The 20,382-nt window shown below is 47.9% G+C and overlaps 10 non-coding genes across 10 annotated transcripts; all 10 read right to left on the minus strand.

The window, feature by feature from the left end:
• Positions 1-14,799: 14,799 nt before the first annotated feature.
• Positions 14,800-14,873, minus strand: TRNAI-AAU (transfer RNA isoleucine (anticodon AAU)). The gene has a single exon. It is a non-coding gene; the product is annotated as a tRNA-Ile (tRNA).
• A 147-nt stretch (positions 14,874-15,020) lies between these two features.
• On the minus strand, positions 15,021-15,094 carry TRNAI-AAU (transfer RNA isoleucine (anticodon AAU)). Its single transcript has one exon. It is a non-coding gene; the product is annotated as a tRNA-Ile (tRNA).
• A 145-nt stretch (positions 15,095-15,239) lies between these two features.
• Positions 15,240-15,313, minus strand: TRNAI-AAU (transfer RNA isoleucine (anticodon AAU)). The gene has a single exon. It is a non-coding gene; the product is annotated as a tRNA-Ile (tRNA).
• A 145-nt stretch (positions 15,314-15,458) lies between these two features.
• Positions 15,459-15,532, minus strand: TRNAI-AAU (transfer RNA isoleucine (anticodon AAU)). Its single transcript has one exon. It is a non-coding gene; the product is annotated as a tRNA-Ile (tRNA).
• A 142-nt stretch (positions 15,533-15,674) lies between these two features.
• Positions 15,675-15,748, minus strand: TRNAN-AUU (transfer RNA asparagine (anticodon AUU)). The gene has a single exon. It is a non-coding gene; the product is annotated as a tRNA-Asn (tRNA).
• A 142-nt stretch (positions 15,749-15,890) lies between these two features.
• On the minus strand, positions 15,891-15,964 carry TRNAI-AAU (transfer RNA isoleucine (anticodon AAU)). The gene has a single exon. It is a non-coding gene; the product is annotated as a tRNA-Ile (tRNA).
• Positions 15,965-16,106: 142 nt separating this feature from the next.
• Positions 16,107-16,180, minus strand: TRNAI-AAU (transfer RNA isoleucine (anticodon AAU)). The gene has a single exon. It is a non-coding gene; the product is annotated as a tRNA-Ile (tRNA).
• A 142-nt stretch (positions 16,181-16,322) lies between these two features.
• Positions 16,323-16,396, minus strand: TRNAI-AAU (transfer RNA isoleucine (anticodon AAU)). Its single transcript has one exon. It is a non-coding gene; the product is annotated as a tRNA-Ile (tRNA).
• Positions 16,397-16,541: 145 nt separating this feature from the next.
• On the minus strand, positions 16,542-16,615 carry TRNAI-AAU (transfer RNA isoleucine (anticodon AAU)). Its single transcript has one exon. It is a non-coding gene; the product is annotated as a tRNA-Ile (tRNA).
• Positions 16,616-16,766: 151 nt separating this feature from the next.
• On the minus strand, positions 16,767-16,844 carry TRNAI-AAU (transfer RNA isoleucine (anticodon AAU)). The gene has a single exon. It is a non-coding gene; the product is annotated as a tRNA-Ile (tRNA).
• Between the last annotated feature and the right edge of the window lie 3,538 nt (positions 16,845-20,382).

Genomic DNA, 20,382 nt, shown 5'->3' on the forward strand with positions numbered 1-20,382 from the left:
TATTTAGTGTAATTAATTAGAGGCAAAACACGCAAAATCGTGTCCCCATCAGTTGTGAGTAATTGAGAATAGGTACAGTTTAGTTTATGTCATACCCGAAAAAATAATTAGGCCAATAAGTTAATTAGATAAACAATTAGAGGCAGGCAATGTAAAAGTACAGGCGAAAATGGTCTCATTAGCCAATGACTTGGCACCACATTTGAATGTATCAAATACTAAAACAGTTATTTAAATCAGTCAATTAAGGTAACGTAAAAATGTGACGTCACACAACCTGAAGTCAAGCCAAAAAAGGGCATAGGAAGGGATTGGCGCGCAATTTTAAAGTACCAAAGACTAAAGTAGTTAATTAGGGCAGTTAATTAAGCTGACGTCACGCAACCGGAAGTAGAGCCGAAAAAAGGCATAGGAAGGGATTGGCGCGCAATTTGAAACTACCAAAGACTAAAGTGGGTAAACAAGAAGTAAATTATGGGTATAGTCAGACTGCAATCCAAAATTTCAGTAGGGGGAGGGTAAACCCCCTCACCACCAAAATTTTAACACAAGGAATGATTAATAGGACGATCAACATCATCTGGACCCCGGCGCACGAATCTGTCAGCGGTAACGAGGCGGCCCACAGTGCAGCTCGAGACCTCTACCTCCGAGCTGTACAGGATGGCTCGGCTCAGGCAGAACATAATAGAGAAGGGCGATTAATCTCGTATCAAGACATTACAGAACACTACAGGCAATGCCGGAGGCGTTTCCCCCCACCAAACACGGCGTTAAATAGAGGTCAGGCAATGGCGTGGAGACGCCTGCAGACTGGAGTATACCCAAACCCAGTACTAAATAAACATATCCGATCGGACTGCGAGGACGATAAATGTAAAAAGTGTGGAGCGAGAGGAACCCTCGACCATATAATTTGGGAGTGCGCTTACTCCCCAGGCAGGGCGCAAAGCGTTAGCAGTAGGGAAGCCTGGGAAACCTTATTGCGAAGCTCGGACCCTGAGCTCCAACTCACCGCCGTCCAACTGGCAGCAGAAGCCGCCGGCAAAACCAAACCGGCCAGCATCTAATGCGACCATCCCGTGCGGCTGGGCCGCTAAGTCCCCTCCCTCTTACAGGGGGGTGAGACAGAGCGGCCCAGGCGGTGTGGTCCTTCTCTGTTGGACAATAAAAATTTTCAACAACAACAACAACATATGGGTATAGTCAGGCTGATGATGATGATGATGATGATAAATTAAGCAACCAAAAGCAACCAACAGCAGCATCCGAGCTTTCGCATTACTCCAATGCAAATTCTGCAGTGCCTTTAAATTTATTTTTTTTTTTCGGTTAGAGGGGTTGACGCGCGTAAGGAACGCTCCCTTTAAGGTTAGCAAGAAAGGCATAGAGATATTCCGAAACAGCTCATTGCTCGTTTTCAACGCTGTCCGGCCAGTGCCTTTTTGTGTAGTTGTACAATAAACCTCATCCTTTGTTCTACACGGATCTCCGTAATGTAACTGAAAAACGAACACACCTAATTGCAATGCCGGATGGAGAGGAATGTGTTCATCGTCAAACACAATCTCAAATGTATAGCAGGCATGTACAGTTGTGAGCAAAAGCGGTATACAACACTCAGCTGGTGGCGGAGGTCCGGAAAACTGCATTCCAAATTCGTTTAGCAACACCTATCTGAGATTTAGGCAATAGTGACGGTACATCATTTTATCCACATGCGTGTGTGACTGTCGCTGTTCCTGTCGCTGTCGCTAGATGGCATTTCAATGCAATTCTCACGAGCACTGTCGACGGCTGAGTGTTGTATACCACTTTTGCTCATGCTTTTACAGAGCGGGACAGAAGTAAACGTAGAACGTTTTTCTCTTCAAATTAAAATCATACCTCCTGCACTGGATGTAAGAAAAGAATATTTATCCAAGTGTACGGGCACTGCATTCTACTTCCGGTTCACACATACCATGACTTTCAGTTTCAATTGAGGGACGCGTGAAAAATTTTTAGAAGGAAATAGCTTGCTCCCGCACTAGTACATGATGTTCATAGAGAAAGGATATTGACATCAGAGAGTAGTGCGCTTCAAATCTGGCACGAAGGGGACGTCGAAGAGTTGAAACTATTCAGTGGCATCTCCAAACGCCTGAACTGGAGTGTTTCAATAAACAGCTTTGCGGTCATGCCATCGCTTTTATTAGAGCGTCTAGTAAGCGCGAAATGGAAGGGAACGGGAAGGCCCGCATTCTGATGACGTATGATCAGACGCAAAATAGAATCAGCTGCTCTGAAAGCGCCTTATTCGCTTTTCAAGTGCGAGCTTTCGGGCTTTCAGTAAAGCTCCGAACAGCTACTCTGATGACGTCTTATGGGGCGACATTTTAATGAGGGTGGGCGGTTCTGAATTCTGACATTAGAACAATACAGTGAACGATATATATATATATATATGGGCGGCTTTTACGTTTCTGTAGGTCGACGGCAGGACGTACTCGATTGAAAACACACACATTTCCCCTTCTTGCATAAGGCAAGTAAAAGCTTTTTTCTTACAGTCCTCACGGTAAGTTTGAGAATAGAACAAAATCTTATAAACCAATCACGCTTAGAAATAGTTAGGCGAATCTCCTATTCAGCTGTTTGTGAAACATCGACGAAGTGATTTCTGACATGTACCGCCTAGAACAATGAACACTGCATCTGTTAAGAAGCGAAAATTGAGAGAAACGCATGCTGACAGCAGGTTCTAAACCACATGGGTATTATTCTCTCAGAAAAGGAAAGACTGATTGCGCCCTGTGCGGCTATCATTTGAGCCCTCAAGGGGCGTCGAAACGCAGAAGTTTCTTGTGGTAAACGAAAAAAGAAGAAAACAAACATCGGATTTGCTTCTGTGCGTTTGGAGATGCTCTTGCGAATTTCAATCGGGCTCTGAACGAAAATTATCTTGTATGATATTCAATCATGACTGAGGAGCCACGTAGGCCTTCACCCTCGCCCAGCGACATCTAAGGGCACTGGCCAAATTATTGTGACATCTTCGAAACCATATGCCAATAATCGGCGCTTACCGACGACGTCGCGCCGTCGGCTATCGGTAGGCTAGCCGGCAGAAGTCGTCGCCTCGTTGCCTACGCACTTAATGTCCACACTACAGGAATACCTCTCTGGCATTCCAGGCTGGCAATCCAGATGGCGGGCTACTTCTGCAGTTTAAAAGGCCTTACACCGAGCGACGCAGACGAAACGGTCGGCGGACGGTCGGGCAATTACACTCATCTTACACCGTGATTACACCTAAGCATGTACAGTCACCATCATCATCGTGATCAGTCTGACTATACCCACTGCAGGGCGAAGGCCTCTTCCATAATTCTCCAATTAACACGGCTCTCTGCTAGCTGCATCTACTTGACCCCTGCGAACTTCTTAACCTCATTCGCTCACCTAATTTTCTGCCGCCCCCTGCTCTACATGCTTGCTAAGAAGCATGTAGAGTAGCAGGGACTAAAAACTTGACGCCTTTAGGGCACCTCAGACAGCTACCTTTTTTTCATATTGTCAACATGTCATGTATACGAAACGATAGACCTATGCGGCATTACATGTGTTCGCCACTCGCCTCGACACTAGTCAGAGGCATGACATCATAATATCGTTAAGCTTTCGTTCATACCGATCCCGTTAAGCGGCGAGTCGGCCTAACGAGTGTACACTGTTCGTTTGTCCTACTGTCGGCTGTTGAGGAGAGTGATTTGATAATTTCAAGCAATAGAAAGTATTCATCGAGAGTCACTTCCTCTGCAAAAGCCTGGAATCGAAAGCGGCTTACTTTGCAGAACTCACATGCTGTGAATCAGACGTGCTGATGCTAATCACGAGGTGAGCCTGCCTACCAAGTGCGTTTTGGTTACATGCATACCGTATCTCCATATATACATAAAAAGCTAGTAAAGTTCTTTCTAGACAGCACCCGACATATGTGCTAACCAGAAACGAAAACAGTGCTCTGAAGGTGTGTAAATAACAATTATATATATCCACTTAGGCGATGTATAACTTTCCTCATTTCCTCATTTGAAGCATTCAATGTATTTTCACATTAGCTCCTACACACACACACACACACAAAAAAAAAAACTAATCTGTTTTCCAAGCACATAAGTTGTGTAATCTCAAATGAAAGTCTGTTGCGGATCTGATGTTGAAGCACATCTGATCGTGAGATCCTTTGAGTGGTAGATGACTCATGAAAACATTGTTACATGCGCAATGGATATTCAATATCTATTGTAGTAAGGGATACGACTGCGGACGGTAGCAACAGCTAGAGTGTTTGTGGATAACCAAATTAGGCCGTTGAAGTAGACTCAAAAGCCGTCAAACCAGCTTGCGGATAAAACATCTATAGCTTAAATAATTATCAGGAACAGCGGATGAAGTGCAGCTCGTAGTTAATGCCAAGCGAACAAGCATCAGGTGTTGATATACACAGCTGAAAAAAGAAGAATAGAACAAAAGGGAAGCCGCCGTCATCGGCGCATTGTTGGGAGCAACCTTTTCCTATTGCCGCGTGCCTCTCTGAAAAGAGGACAAAGAAGAACAGAGGACACAGAGGACGAAAACTGAGTGTAGCGCGTGGAACTGTTCCGATCAGTGTTTGCTGCCTTGTACTCGTTACATTTTCTGGTGGAGCAGCCGGGTACGATTTCCCTTTTTGCTGGGTGCAACCCCTCAAGGGCAACCGAGAGCCACCACGGATTTGACACCGGTCCATCGCAGTTGCAGCCGCCGCCTTCGAGGTCAGTCGCCAGAGTTCGGGCCTCTTTCCTGCACGCCTGTGGCCAACATGCATAGGTCCAACCCGAACATTGCTTCTAACGGAGAGTCTTCACCCCAGTTCGTCATCCTCCAGTCTCGAACGCCACCGTCCTTCCATGGCGAGCTTTATGAGGACGCTGAAGACTGGCTGGACCAATTCGAACGGGTCGCCAATTACAACGGCTGGGATGAGCAAAGGAAGCTCTATAATGTCTACTTTGCTCTTGAAGATTCAGCGCGGACGTGGTTCGTGAACCACGAAACGACACTATCAACATGGGACCTCTTTCGTCGCCAGCTGTTGGCGACCTACACCGCCAACGACCGAAGAGAGCGTGCGGAGTCGGCGCTGAAATCTCGTATCCAAGCCCCAAACGAGAGCATTGGAATGTTCTACGAGGACATGATCCGCCTTTTTAGGCGTTCTGATCCAAATATGTCAGAGGAGACGAAAGTGCGCCACCTAATGCGCGGGGTGAAGCAAGAACTATTTGCTGGGCTTGTGCGCAATCCACCTGGCACAGTATCAGAGTTTCTAGCGGAGGCCACCACGATAGAAAAAGCACTTCGACACAGGGCTCAGCACTATAACCGTAACGTGTCCGCCATGTCACCGGTCGTCTACGGTTCTGGCATCAACGGTTCTGATGATGCCTTAAGGGAGCTGATTCGATCTGTGGTCAGGGAAGAGCTGAGACATATTCAACTACAGGGTCTAACATCGTCGTCGAGGCTTCCATCACTCGCGGAGGTCGTTCGCGAAGAAGTGAGGCAAGCCGTCGTCCCGGAACCGTCTGTGCCTGGTGTGCAGCCACCGCCGCCGAGTGTGCCAACGTACGCGGCCGTGCTTCAGCAGCATAACCTCTGTGATCCTCCAAGAGGAAACCCCACTGTGCCGCATCCAAACCAGCACCACAGTGGGTACGGCTCTCCCAGAGCCAGAGTGAACCCCCCTACTCTTGATCCTAGCCCACGCCATCCTCCTCTTCTAGCCGAAGCACGATTACGAAGGACTGACGTCTGGCGTACCCCTGACAATCAGCCTCTTTGTTACCACTGTGGTGAGGCCGGTCACATGTTAAGGTTCTGTCCGTACCGCCGCGCCGGACTTCGTGGCTTCCATCCGCGTGCACGATGTCCTCGGAGTGGTGAACGACCACCCGAAATCGAGGAGTACCTGTTGACGCATACGAATTCTCCGGACGTCCCACAATACGGGTCCCGCGTCATTACCTCTTCCCGTTATCGTTCTCCAAGTCCACGGCCCTCTGCATCCCGCACTAGCCGCTCGACGAGCCCCCGCTCCCCGAGGCTTCGGGAAAACTAGGAACAGCGACCTGCGGAGGTGAGGCCGCTGACGAGTGAAGTGCTGAACATCCTCCATCAAGTTTAGTACAAGATAACGGCTATCAGACGGCGACATGTAACGATGAACCTGAGTGCGCAGTTTCGGACATACCAGTTTCTATCGACGATTGTCTCATTACAGCTTTAGTTGATACGGGGGCGGACTATTCAGTTATGAGCAGTGGGTTAGCCAGGAAATTGAAGAAAGTTTTAACCGAGTGGACTGGGCCTCAGATCCGCACTGCAGGGGGACACCTTATTACCCCGGCTGGAAGATGCGTTGCGAGAGTTGCAATTGACGGATTTGTTTATGTTTGCGACTTCGTTGTACTTACCCACTGTTCGCGAGACGTCATACTCGGCTTGGACTTCTTACAGGCTAATGGTGCGATAATTAATTTACAAGAATCACGAGTGACATTTTCGCCGAGCCAAGCCATTGCGAGATCTAGCGTCGACGGTTCATCAACGTCCGCCTTACGTATTACAGCTGCTGACGTTACGGTCCCGCCACGGTGCAGCATTATGGTCTTGGTAGAAAGTGACTCACCATGCGACCGAGACGTACTGGCAGAGACTAACGTGGGCTTGCTTCTTGAGAAAGGGATCTGCGCTGCAAGAGGACTTGTTCGCTTACGGGATGGTTGTGCGAAGCTCTGGATTACGAATTTCGGGACCGAGTTTCAGCACATTGCGAAAGGAATGGCCATCGCGTATGTTGCCGACTTTATTGAGCCAGGGAACATCTGTACTCTGGCGCCGCCGTCGCCAGCCAGATGTAATGCACCCGACATTCTATCAACTGTGGACATTAATGCCAATCTGTCGGTGGTTGAGCGGCGGCGACTCCTGGACCTCCTTCAGGAATTTGCTGGATGCTTTGCAACGTCTTCGAAAGTTGGGCGTACCCCAGTAGCCAAACACCGCATTATGGTTGACGCGGAAACCAAGCCGATTTCCCAACACCCATACCGAGTGTCGTCAACGGAACGAGAGGCTATTCGAAGACAGGTGCAGGAAATGCTTATCGATGACGTGGTACAGCCGTCTACCAGCCCCTGGGCTTCGCCTGTAGTGTTGAAGAAAAAAGACAACACCTTGCGTTTTTGCGTCGATTATCGTAAGTTAAATCAGGTAACGAAACGGGACGTATACCCGCTCCCACGTATCGGCGACGCATTGGACCGGTTACGCAATGCCAAATATTTCTCGTCGCTTGACCTCAAGAATGGCTACTGGCAGATAGAAGTGGACGAAAGGGACAGAGAGAAAACAGCGTTCGTCACCCCCGACGGCCTTTATGAATTTAAAGTGCTTCCTTTCGGTCTCTGTTCTGCACCAGCAACCTTCCAGCGAATGATGGACACCGTTCTCTCTGGACTGATGTGGCAAACGTGCTTAGTGTATCTTGACGATGTCGTCATTTTCGCGGCTAGTTTTGAGGAGTACCTTGACCGACTGCGAATGGTACTACAGGCACTGCGTTCAGCCCAACTGACGATAAAACCACAGAAATGCCATTTCGGATTCCAGGAGCTCCGCTTTCTTGGCCATGTTATTAGTTCTGAGGGCGTGAAACCAGATCCCGACAAGACTGCTGCTGTGAAAAAGTTTCCGCGCCCAACCGACAAAAAGTCCGTTAGAAGGTTTTTGGGGCTTTGTGCCTATTACAGGCGTTTCGTAGAGAATTTTTCAGTGATTGCCGAGCCTCTTACGCGTCTTACCCGAGACAATGTTCCTTTTGCGTGGCAAGATGATCAAGAGGATGCTTTCAACGAGTTGCGCCGGCGACTGCAGGCCGCCCCGATACTTGCCCATTTTGACGAAAACGCCGCTACGGATATCCATACCGATGCCAGTAATTTTGGACTCGGTGCCGTTCTGATTCAGCGGCAAAATGGCACTGAAAAAGTTATCGCTTACGCAAGTCGCTCTCTTTCAAAAGCAGAGACAAACTACTCAACCACGGAAAAGGAATGTCTCGCGGTAGTTTGGGCCATAACTAAGTTCCGACCCTATATTTACGGCTGACCTTTTAGGGCTGTGAGCGACCACCATTCGTTATGCTGGCTAGCCAACCTCAAAGACCCCTCTGGACGGCTTGCAAGGTGGAGTCTCCGTCTCCAAGAATACGACATTACGGTTGTATACAAGAGCGGCCGTAAGCACAGCGACGCCGATTGCTTGTCTCGTGCACCAGTTGATGCTGCCCCTCCCGACAGAGAAGACGATGACTTCCCGTCTCTTGCTGTCGTCACGACCGCCGACATGGCCCAGCGTCAACGGGCTGACCCCGGTTTACGCCCGCTTATTGAGCATCTCGAAGGCCTTGATGTAGCTGTCCCACGAGCTTTTGCACGGGGTTTATCCTCCTACAGCATTCGCAATGGCGTCCTATATAAGAGAAACTTTCAGCACAACAAGGAAACCTTTCTTCTCGTTGTGCCGTCCGACCTCAGGCCAGAAATCTTGCACGCATGCCACGATGAGCCTTCGGCTGGACATTTAGGAGTCACGCGAACATCAGCACGCATTCGACAAATATACTATTGGCCTAAGTTGCTGCCTTCAGTCCAGCACTACGTGAGAACATGCCGAGATTGCCAGCCGCGAAAGACACCTCCGCTGAAGCCTGCAGGGCTCCTTCAGCCGATAACTCCGCCAACAGCCCCTTTCCAGCAAGTGGGTATGGATCTTCTGGGCCCTTTCCCAACGTCCGCATCAGGGCACAGATGGATAGTAGTTGCGACGGACTACTTAACGCGATACGCCGAGACACAGGCACTTTCCCGTGCAACTGCTGCAGAAGTAGCCCAATTTTTTCTTAATACCATCGTACTGCGCCACGGTGCCCCATCGATTATTATCACTGACCGCGGTACAGCCTTTACGGCTGAACTAATGCAGGCTCTCTTCAGTCTTACCCGCACAAGTCATCGTAGGACTACTGCTTACCATCCGCAAACAAACGGACTGACTGAACGCCTCAATAGAACGCTTGCAGACATGATTTCCATGTACGTCGACGTTGAGCATCGCACGTGGGATGAAGTCCTTCCGTATGCAACTTTTGCATACAATACGGCTGAACAGAAGACGACGCGTCTTGCACCATTCCAGCTAGTCTACGGTCGTCCCGTCGCCACAATGTTGGACGCTATGCTACCCATAAGTCATGGCGACGATGTCACCAACGCCTATGCAGACGTCGACATATTTCTACAGCGGGCCGAAGAAGCGCGCCAGCTCGCACGATGCCGTATTCAACAACAACAACATCGCGATGCCAGTCGGTACAACCTCCGACACCGAGACGTTCACTACCAACCTGGCGATCTTGTATGGGTGTGGACACCAGTGCGCCGTCGAGGACTCTCCGAGAAACTACTTCGCCGTTACTTTGGGCCATACGAGGTCATTCGGCGTCTTAGTAACGTGACTTACGAAGTTGTTGCTCGGAGCCAGCGACCTTCAACACGGCGGCGCTCAAGTGCTGAAACTGTTCATGTAGTGCGGATGAAACCGTATTATGAGAGGCAGTGATCTTTTGCGCGTGTGCAGCTTTGTGTTCCCTGCTTCTCCTGTGTGCATAATCTGAGGATATTCCCAGCGTCGAGTCGCCGCTTTAGAAGAGGGGGGGTAATGCCGCGTGCCTCTCTGAAAAGAGGACAAAGAAGAACAGAGGACAAAGAGGACGAAAACTGAGTGTAGCGCGTGGAACTGTTCCGATCAGTGTTTGCTGCCTTGTACTCGTTACACTATAGCGTTATGAATGCTTAACCACGAAGTTGTTTCTTTAACCACTAGCATGGTAAATTTACGAGCTATGTGCCTAGGAAGCTCCATAAGGAAAAAGAGAGCAGCTGGGCCATATTAAAAGCCACTGGAACTGGAGCATCCCCGCAACGCGTTCGCGACTAGTGGATGCCGACGGTTAGTGGTCGGTGCGAAAAAAAAAATCAAAACTGGATTTGCAGTGGTTTGTTGGCTGCAGCCTATTTGGACGCCATAACATGAAACGACAGAATGAATTCAGTGGTTGATGGTTTTGTCCAATAAACTGGTTGTGGAAATGGCCTTACCAATCTGCGGCTACTGCGGCTCTCGACAGCATCATTTGCCCAACTCAGCATAGAAAACAAAAAAAAACTTGTCATGATTACTTGACCCCGCTGACAGAGCAAGCGGTAGTATTTATCGGCAGACTCTGAAGATGGGAACGATGCTATCGATGCAATGACCACACAGAGCTGGCTAGAATGCTGACGCATGCGCTAAAGGCACGATATCAGACCAGCTTATCAGTTCATAGCGTTCTCCTATTACGTTAGGAGGATGGGGTTACTTCGTCGAGCATGAAGCTATTGAGTACTCCAGAACCGGCGCCTACGCAGACCAAAGGTGTCTGCTGTAATGTATTATTTTAATTTTGCTCCAGTCATGATTACTATGGACCCACAGACATATTTTAAGGCAAGAAACCGACCACAGGCAAATATTACCTCTGTAGTCTTTGAGTACATGACGAATAGAACTTTGCAGTCTCGGCCTATTGAAGGGAAGAAGGGAAAAGGAAAACTTGTGGGGGAAACAACAACACATAGAATCTGATAGTGTGAACATGTGGGCAAGAAAGCCACTACATGATTTTTTAGGGCTTTTAAAGCTCAATATAACAGGTAAAATATATCGGCTATCAGTTATAACAAATATAACTGAAAATATATACAGTAATGCATAATATTTATAGTGCGCCACAGAATAAACTGCCGAAAATATGGTTTTGAATTTAGTTCAGCGTCCTGAGAGACCTACCTCGTCTTGGAGTCTTCAGGCGATACTTGTCGAAGAAAGAGATCGGCAGAAATAAACTTTCAAATCTTGTAATTAGATGCGAGTATCACGAGCGTCACTTCTCGTGGAGGTTTTTTTTCTTCTGCTCACGGCAACGCATCCAATGAGTTTGTAGCATAGAGTTCCTTACACTACCTAGAGGGAAAGCTGAGGGCGCTGCACTTCAGCCACCATGGGCGCGCTAAGAATCATGGGCTGGTGTGCTACTTGTTGCGGGACAGTCAGTTTTTCTCGGGTACCTGGAGTAGCGTTACTGCGCTGTTTCTTTTTCGTCATCATCATCATTTGAAGGTGCGTACATAGACCGCGAAAGCCATAGTAGCGTATGCGCAAAAGCAGACGTCGCGAATAAACGGTTTCTGTTTCCCGAAATGCCACTAAAAACTTCCTTAAGTGATTGCACAACCATAAATATTTTCATAACATTTTTTTATTTCAAAGTTTGCCTATTAAGTGCGAAATATTGGTATTTGTGCTGCTCAATACTAAGCCAATAGGAGAAAGAGCCATCGCTTATATTGGATAAATCTCACACTGGCATTCTGTTTCTCTCTCTTTTTGTAATTTATAGTCACAATATTCAATCTTAGGACATTATTTACGGTAGAACAACGTTTATCTTTACATTAGTTTTGGCCAAAAGTTGTGGTTCTGCAATCGGTAGCTCTCCTGCCCATGATGCTTTGAGCGCCCATGGTGGCTGAACTGGCCGTCTGGAAACTCCATGTAAACTTCCATAGACGGCAGCACAGCTTTCCCTCTAGGTAAGAGTAAGAAACTCTATGGTTTGTAGGCCGCTGTGATCCCCGAAGGAAGAACGCTACAACGGTAAACGTGTACGCATTTCTCCGTTGTCGCGTCCTTTCTCCGGGGATCGCACAGCGCCCTACAAGTTCATGTAATGTAGTAATGTACACAAATTGGAACTTGCCTGCCCCCTTTGCAATCATGGGCAGAGCAAAAAAAAAGGTACGTAGCCCAGACTACTATAAATTCATGTCTCAATACGTTGAAACCCAATAGCCCCTTTTATAACATATTTTACCTGGAAGCATATAGCTGGGACGTCTCCGAATGCCGAACAAGAGCGTTATACTATTGCTTCTTAAAAAGAACATAGTATTAGTGCAGAAACATGTGCCGAAATACGTAATATGTTTCATTTGCTAAGGTTATACATAATGGGTGTTTTTGTTTGTAGCTGTTTGGATATCGTTATTTTTAATTCTGCGAGAAATGCGACGGGACGGTTTGCGCAAATGGATTGCGCACAAAGCGGACGTGATAGATCTCAGCGATGAAAGGAATAACTTAAAATAACTAATCAACTTCCTTTCTTGTGTTTGCAAAGTCCAACATTATAAGAAATTGAAAACTGCCAACGTAGAAGCTCAGTCAGATTTTTAAGTTTTCTTTATGGGCCATGCATTTCAAAATATGTAACGCCAGAAATTCGGATATCTAATCTCGCAAAGTTGGCTTTGCGAAATGCACATTTAAACAGTGGCATTCCTGGGCATAGTATTGTCGCGGAAATGCTTCTACGGCATAAGTTAGACAAACGACTTCGGCAGTTGGTCTAATTAATAGAACTTCGAGCGGTGACATTTTGAAATTGCGCATTGTGGGAAGCAAACTCCAGCTACAGTTTAAGAACTTCGTATTTTTAACGTTGCGTATATTTAGTCCTGCTTTACCGCTAAAAGGAACCTGAAACACTAGACTAAGCTTCTAAGTTGACGGCCTTCAATGCCTCGATAAAAGGTTGGCCCCTGAAATCAAACGCAGAAAAGATGATTCATTATTTTAGTATATTAATCTTTCACCACTGAGATCTATCACGCACATGATGTCCGCCTTCCTGTATACAGTCCATCGAACGATGTATTTTCCCAAAGTTTAATGTGCCAGACTGTAATCGGTTAAAAAAACACACACGGTATACATATTTAATTTAGCCTAATTACGAATGCACTCAGGTTTTTGGCCACTATCTATTATGCCGCACCGAGTGCTGGCAAAAGAGTGTGCTTTAGGCCGTTCTTAAAGCCTTATTTTCTGGCTTCTGGGAAACAGGGCGACAGGGCCGGCCTCGGCGGCAGCTTTTCGGTGGAGGCGAAAAGCAAGGCGTCCGTGTGCTGTGCGATGTCAGTGCACGTTAAAGAACCCCAGGTGGTCGAAATTTCCGGAGTCCTCCACTACGGCGTCTCTCATAGCCTGAGTTGCTTTGGGACGTTAAACCCCACAAACCAAACCAAACCATTATTCGAAGTCATAGAAGGAACGGGTCGCCGACTTCTTAGATTTACGTATCTTTACCATATGTCACAACTAAATGAGTTAAACGAGACCAGTATGTTTTGCACAAGGCACAAAAATATTTCCACCATGAAATTCAGTCGGGGGCACTGATGCTTTTGCCATCTTTCGTTAAAGTTGATTAAAATAGTTGAATTTACAGTTGATTCGGTTCCGAGAGGTTACGCTCGATTCGAAGAATTTTTGAACAGTATAGTGCAAGAAGTGTTCTTTCGCGTACATAAAAAAAAAATCATCTTTTTCTTTCAAAGCAACGAAAAAATATAACAGGCAAGGATTCTTCAATGAGCGACAGTGTTTCACGCTCTCATTTAGCCGGCATGCAGATTTTTGTGTGTTTGTGTGTTTGTGTTTGTGTTTGTGTGTGGTGTGTGGTGTGTGGTGTGTGGTGTGTGGTGTGTGGTGTGTGGTGTGGAGTGGAGTGGAGTGGAGTGGAGTGGAGTGGAGTGGAGTGGAGTGGAGTGGAGTGGAGTGGAGTGGTGTGGTGTGGTGTGGTGTGGTGTGGTGTGGTGTGGTGTGGTGTGTGGATTGGAGTGGTGTGGTGTGGAGTGGAGTGGAGTGGAGTGGAGTGGAGTGGAGTGGAGTGGAGTGGAGTGGAGTGGAGTGGAGTGGAGTGGAGTGGAGTGGAGTGGAGTGGAGTGGAGTGGAGTGGAGTGGAGTGGAGTGGAGTGGAGTGGAGTGGAGTGGAGTGGAGTGGAGTGGAGTGGTGTGGAGTGGTGTGGTGTGGTGTGGTGTGGTGTGGTGTGGTGTGGTGTGGTGTGGTGTGGTGTGGTGTGGTGTGGTGTGGTGTGGTGTGGTGTGGTGTGGTGTGGTGTGGTGTGGTGTGGTGTGGTGTGGTGTGGTGTGGTGTGGTGTGGTGTGGTGTGGTGTGGTGTGGTGTGTGGAGTGGAGTGGAGTGGAGTGGAGTGGAGTGGAGTGGAGTGGAGTGGAGTGGAGTGGAGTGGAGTGGAGTGGAGTGGAGTGGAGTGGAGTGGAGTGGAGTGGAGTGGAGTGGAGTGGAGTGGAGTGGAGTGGAGTGGAGTGGAGTGGAGTGGAGTGGAGTGGAGTGGAGTGGAGTGGAGTGGAGTGGAGTGGAGTGGAGTGGAGTGGAGTGGAGTGGAGTGGTGTGGTGTGGTGTGGTGTGGTGTGTGTGTGTGTGTGTGTGTGTGTGTGTGTGTGTGTGTGTGTGTGTGTGTGTGTGTGTGTGTGTGTGTGTGTGTGTGTGTGTGTGTGTGTGTGTGTGTGTGTGTGTGTGTGTGTGTGTGTGTGTGTGTGTGTGTGTGTGTGTGTGTGTGTGTGTGTGTGTGTGTGGGGATGCTTTGATGATGTGAAGGCTTGTGTAGCCAACGCAACTGCCCTGCTGCTTGGAGCGAAAAAATATAGATTGGCCAGCGCTGTTGGGTGAGTGCTTTGACGGTGTAAACACTTCTGCCGGCAACGCAAGTGCCCTGTTGAATGGAGTGAAAAAAAAAAATAAAAAAGTGGCCTGCGCAGGGATCGAACCTACGACCTTCGCGTTATTAGCACGACGCTCTAACCGACTGAGCTAGCAGGCCAGAACTGCTCAGAGCGTCGCTTTGCTTGACGCCAAACGAAGTCTCGACCAGCCGGCACGCTGCTGTTGGGTGAGGGCTTTGACGGTATAAACACTTCTGCCGGCAACGCAAGTGTCCTGTTGAATGCAGTGAAAAAAAAATTAAAAGTGGCCTGCGCAGGGATCGAGCCTACGACCTTCGCGTTATTAGCACGACGCTCTAACCGACTGAGCTAGCAGGCCAGAACTGCTCAGAGCGTCGCTTTGCTTGACGCCAACCGAACTCTGGATCAGTCATCACGCTGCTGTTGGGTGAGTGCTTTGACGGTGTAAACACTTCTGCCGGCAACGCAAGTGCCCTGTTGACTGGAGTGAAACAAATAAAGAGTGGCCTGCGCAGGGATCGAACCTGCGACCTTCGCGTTATTAGCACGACGCTCTAACCGACTGAGCTAGCAGGCCAGAACTGCTGGGAGCGTCGCTTTGTTTGACGCCAACCGAACGCTCGACTAGTCGGCACGCTGCTGTTGGGTGAGGGCTTTGACGGTGTAAACACTTCTGCCGGCAACGCAAGTGCCCTGTTGACTGGAGTGAAACAAATAAAGAGTGGCCTGCGCAGGGATCGAACCTGCGACCTTCGCGTTATTAGCCCGACGCTCTAACCGACTGAGCTAGCAGGCCAGAACTGCTGGGAGCGTCGCTTTGCTTGACGCCAACCGAACGCTCGACTAGTCGGCACGCTGCTGTTGGGTGAGTGCTTTGACTGTGTAAACACTTCTGGCAACGCAAGTGCCCTGTTGAATGGAGTGAAACAAATAAAGAGTGGCCTGCGCAGGGATCGAACCTACGACCTTCGCGTTAATAGCCCGACGCTCTAACCGACTGAGCTAGCAGGCCAGAATTGCTGGGAGCGTCGCTTTGCTTGACGCCAACCGAACGCTCGACCAGTCGGCACGTTGCTGTTTGGTGAGGGCTTTGACGGTGTAAACACTTCTGGCAACGCAAGTGCCCTGTTGAATGGAGTGAAACAAATAAAGAGTGGCCTGCGCAGGGATCGAACCTACGACCTTCGCGTTATTAGCACGACGCTCTAACCGACTGAGCTAGCAGGCCAGAACTGCTGGGAGCGTCGCTTTGCTTGACGCCAACCGAACGCTCGACCAGTCGGCACGTTGCTGTTTGGTGAGGGCTTTGACGGTGTAAACACTTCTGGCAACGCAAGTGCCCTGTTGAATGGAGTGAAACAAATAAAGAGTGGCCTGCGCAGGGATCGAACCTGCGACCTTCGCGTTATTAGCACGACGCTCTAACCGACTGAGCTAGCAGGCCAGAACTGCTGGCAGCGTTGCTTTGCTTGACGCCAACCGAACGCTCGACTAGTCGGCACGCTGCTGTTGGGTGAGTGCTTTGACGCTGTAAACACTTCTGGCAACGCAAGTGCCCTGTTGAATGGAGTGAAACAAATAAAGAGTGGCCTGCGCAGGGATCGAACCTACGACCTTCGCGTTATTAGCCCGACGCTCTAACCGACTGAGCTAGCAGGCCAGAACTGCGGGGAGCGTCGCTTTGCTTGACGCCAACCGAACGCTCGACTAGTCGGCACGTTGCTGTTTGGTGAGGGCTTTGACGGTGTAAACACTTCTGCCGGCAGCGCAAGTACCCTGTTAACTGGAGTGACAAAAATAAAAAGAGGCCTGCGCAAGGATCGAACCTACGACCTTCGCGTCATTAGCACAGCGCTCTAACCGACTGAGCTAGCAGGCTAGAACGACTCAGAGCGTCGCTTTGCTTAATGCCAACCCAACTCTCGACCAGTCGGCACGCTGCTGTTGGGTGAGTTCTTTGACGGTGTAAACCATTCTGCCGGCAACGCAAGTGCCCTGTTGACTGGAGTGAAAAAAAAAAGAAAAAAAGGTGGCCTGCGCAGGGATGGAACCTATATACGACCTTCGCGTTATTAGCACGACGCTCTAACCATCTGAGCTAGCAGGCCAGTTTTTTTTTCTGACATGGTATTTATTACACCTGGTTATGTACAGAAAGGGTTATGTACACATAATATTTACAATGCACTCAGCCTTTGGTGAGGTTAAAACAGAAAACAACTAAAAGGCAGGCAAAGATAAGTACCGTGTCACTAGCGGAAACCGATCAGGTTGAAAGTCATTTTCATCATAGGTGTCCTTCAGTTGCAGCATCATTATGCTAAAATAGAGTCTAGGTGGAACAATAGGTTCAGCGTTACGATCCAACATGCGTGTCTTCCACAAGCTATGAAGTCCAATAAGGAAAAACATGTCATATGGTTCGTAATCAGATTGCGTAAGAGCAAGATGCCGCACACTGTACGAACTTAGAACAAAGTCTTTCTTTAGAGTTCTTTGCAGCACATCCCAAAAAAGAATTGCGTCTTTGCAATTAACGAAACAGCTACCTTGGACTGACCCTAGTGCTCAATTGTTTCAGGCACATCACACAGACAGCAGTTTACATAAGATACAAAAATATTTTTTCGACGGAGCCGTGTGTTGACAGGTAGAGCTTCGGTGTGAAATTTAAAGAATAATGTTTTCGTGCGAGGAGAAAACTGTATTTTGTGCACCCTCTTTAACACATCATGCCTTTAGGACCAAACATCAAGAGCGATACAGTGGTGGCGGAAAAAGCATTGCTATTAATTTCTAATACAGTATCTTGCGCGAAGCTGAATATAAGTACTCATTCGAGAATCGTACTGTCAAAAAACTCACCGAAGCATAAACTTCCTGCATAAATCCTAGTAACTGCGGGCGATCCGTAAAATCCGAAGAAACCACTAGGTCGGGAAGCAGATTCATGAAATTAACTTGTAGGAATGCTCTAATAATCGGATGTGAACAATCACGAAAAAAGAAGAAACGGGCAACTAACTGCCTTACATACAGATGCACTAAGCCGAGCCCCCTGCACAAACAGGTCTGAATAGGTTATCACGCCGAATCGGTTCAAAATTAGATGACCAAATAAACGTCGCAAATATTCGGTGAAAACGCCGGATGTAATGCCTAGCACAGTGGATGGAGGACCTGAAGCACATAGTAGTAAAGTTTTGTGGACAAAAACATGTTGCACCGAATATTGAAAGCCGATAGGGGACAAATGTATTAGCATAACGCTGGACGACTGGAACGCGCTCTTTCCAGTAATTTGCACTTGACTTAAATACGTGCAGTGAAACGCCTAGATATTTAGGGGGCACACATGACCATTCAATTCCTGCATATAGGGGTGGTGTTGAGCCCAACGAACCAAACCAAAAGCCAGAACTCTTGGAGTGATTCATCTGAGCACCAGAAACAACGCCAAATTCTTCGATGCGGGATATAACTTTTTCTATGCTTGGTTTGTCACTGCAGAAAAACGCAAGATCATCCGCATATGCAAGCACTTTAACTTCATTTCCAAGGAGAGGGAAGCCATGGATGCTACTGTTATGTAAAACATTCAGACAAAGTGGCTCCAAGTAAAGAGCAAAACGCAGCGGAGACATCGGACAGCCTTGCTTCACAGAAGAGTTGATTTGTACGGGGCTTGATCGCTATCGCTGGCCATCTAAAATTAGTCGAGTCGAACAATTTCTATAGCAAAGTTGCACCCCCTTCAGTACTACAGAACCAACATTCGCTCGCTCCAGAAGGGAAAACAGGAAAGAATGACGAACTCGATCAAATGCTTTGCGACGTCGACCTGAAGTAAAGCAACCTGATCATGAGAGCAGGAGCACGATTCGAGGATTGTGCGCGCAATATGTACGTTACTTTGTATGGCACGGCCCCTCAAGCCGCATGTCTGGTGAGGGTCAATAAAACCGACATTGCGAACTGTAGGCGATTTGATAAAATTTTGGCGAAAATCTTGTAATCTACATTTGCCAGTGTGATTGGTCTATAGCCTTCCACTGAGCGTAATTTTTATTCATCAGTACTCTTTGGAATTAGGACTGTGTGGCATTTTGTAAAAGTCTCGGGAAGGGCTTCTAGATCAAAACTCATCACGAAGACATCTTGCAGGATAGGAGCAAGAACAGTTTTAAGAGCCTTGTAAAATTAAGAGGAAATGCCATCAGGACCAGGCGTCTTTGAGAGAGGTAATTGATCAATTGCCATTTCTACCTCTTGCTGCGTGAAAGAGCTGCTAATTACGGAACAATCATCTTCTGATAAAGGGGTCACCAGGGATGTGAAACGCGAGATAATATAAGAATTTCTGACAGGAGGAGTGGCACTAAACAACGTCGAGTAACAATCCACGAATGCGGACGTAACTTCATTCGTACTCGTAACCAATGTGCCATTACGCATTAATCCCGGAATCAGCTTTGCAGTCGCATGATGACGTTCATCAAGCAAAACTTGCCACGTCGGCCGTTCGCAGTACAAAGCGCGCCTGACACGAGATCGAATTAAGGCACCACTGTATCTGTCCGCATCATGCCTTTGTAACTCACTTTTGACACTATTAATTTCGTTCGTATATGATCCAGAGGATTCACATTCTAGTTCACACAGGTTACACAAGTTTTTGTTAAGTGCCTCCTCCTGGTGTTTCCTGTAGAAAGATTTAATTGAGCCAAGTTCAATTGCTATCGCACGTACTTCCTGTTTGAACTTTTCCCAAGCGGCGAACAATGGTAAATTTCTGGAAAAACATGATTGGAGCTGTGAGCGCACACGAACGATAAATTCTTGGTCATTTACCAGCGATGCGTTTAACTTCCAAAGTTCCCACTGCGGCCTAAACTTTGAATGGTCATTATCACCGAGCCGGGCCACTACCATGCAATGATCAGAAAAGGAAACAGGTATAGTTTCGCAAACAAGCCAGCGGGAAACTAATGTACAAGATGCATAGATCCAGTCTAGACGATCGTGAGAATGCCCCTGAATGTGGGTGAATGATCTAAAAGCACGGCAGGACGCCCCTGTATCAACCAGTCCCGCATCTTCTGTAACACGGAACAAAAGGTGTCCACTCCCGTCACTGCGTGCGTCTGGACTAGAACGATTTATGGGGTTGCAAACACAGTTGAAGTCGCCCATTAGCACAATATGTCGGTCACAGTCAAGTAAGCTGGCTATGTGTTCAAAAAAAAAACTTATTCGCTGAGTCGCGGTATTGAAAGCCTAAACATTAATTATCCGCCATGGCTTCCTAAAGAGTAGAAGATCGCAACATATCAACCGGCCCTCGGCGTCGATATTATAAGTTAGGCCAGAACAAGGCAGCGTCTTTCGTAGAAACAGAAAACAACCTGCCGTCAAGCCCACAGCATGCGCAACAATGACATTCAAATCTGCCAAAAAGGGTTGTCGCGCCCTCTCGGTTTCCTCCTCGCTCTCTATCTCCGTCTCTTGGACTGCCACAATATCTGGACGCCTGTTGTGCAAAAGTCGGCGAAGTTGCATCTGTCTCTGGCGAGACCTAAGACCCCGTACATTGATAGTTGCAAGCACTATCTCTTCAGAGACCGCCATGGTGACTGCACATAGTTT

Source organism: Amblyomma maculatum, chromosome 5 (genome assembly GCF_055883805.1).
Source record: "Amblyomma maculatum isolate TAMU_Amacu chromosome 5, ASM5588380v1, whole genome shotgun sequence".
NCBI classification, from domain to species: Eukaryota; Metazoa; Arthropoda; class Arachnida; order Ixodida; family Ixodidae; genus Amblyomma; species Amblyomma maculatum.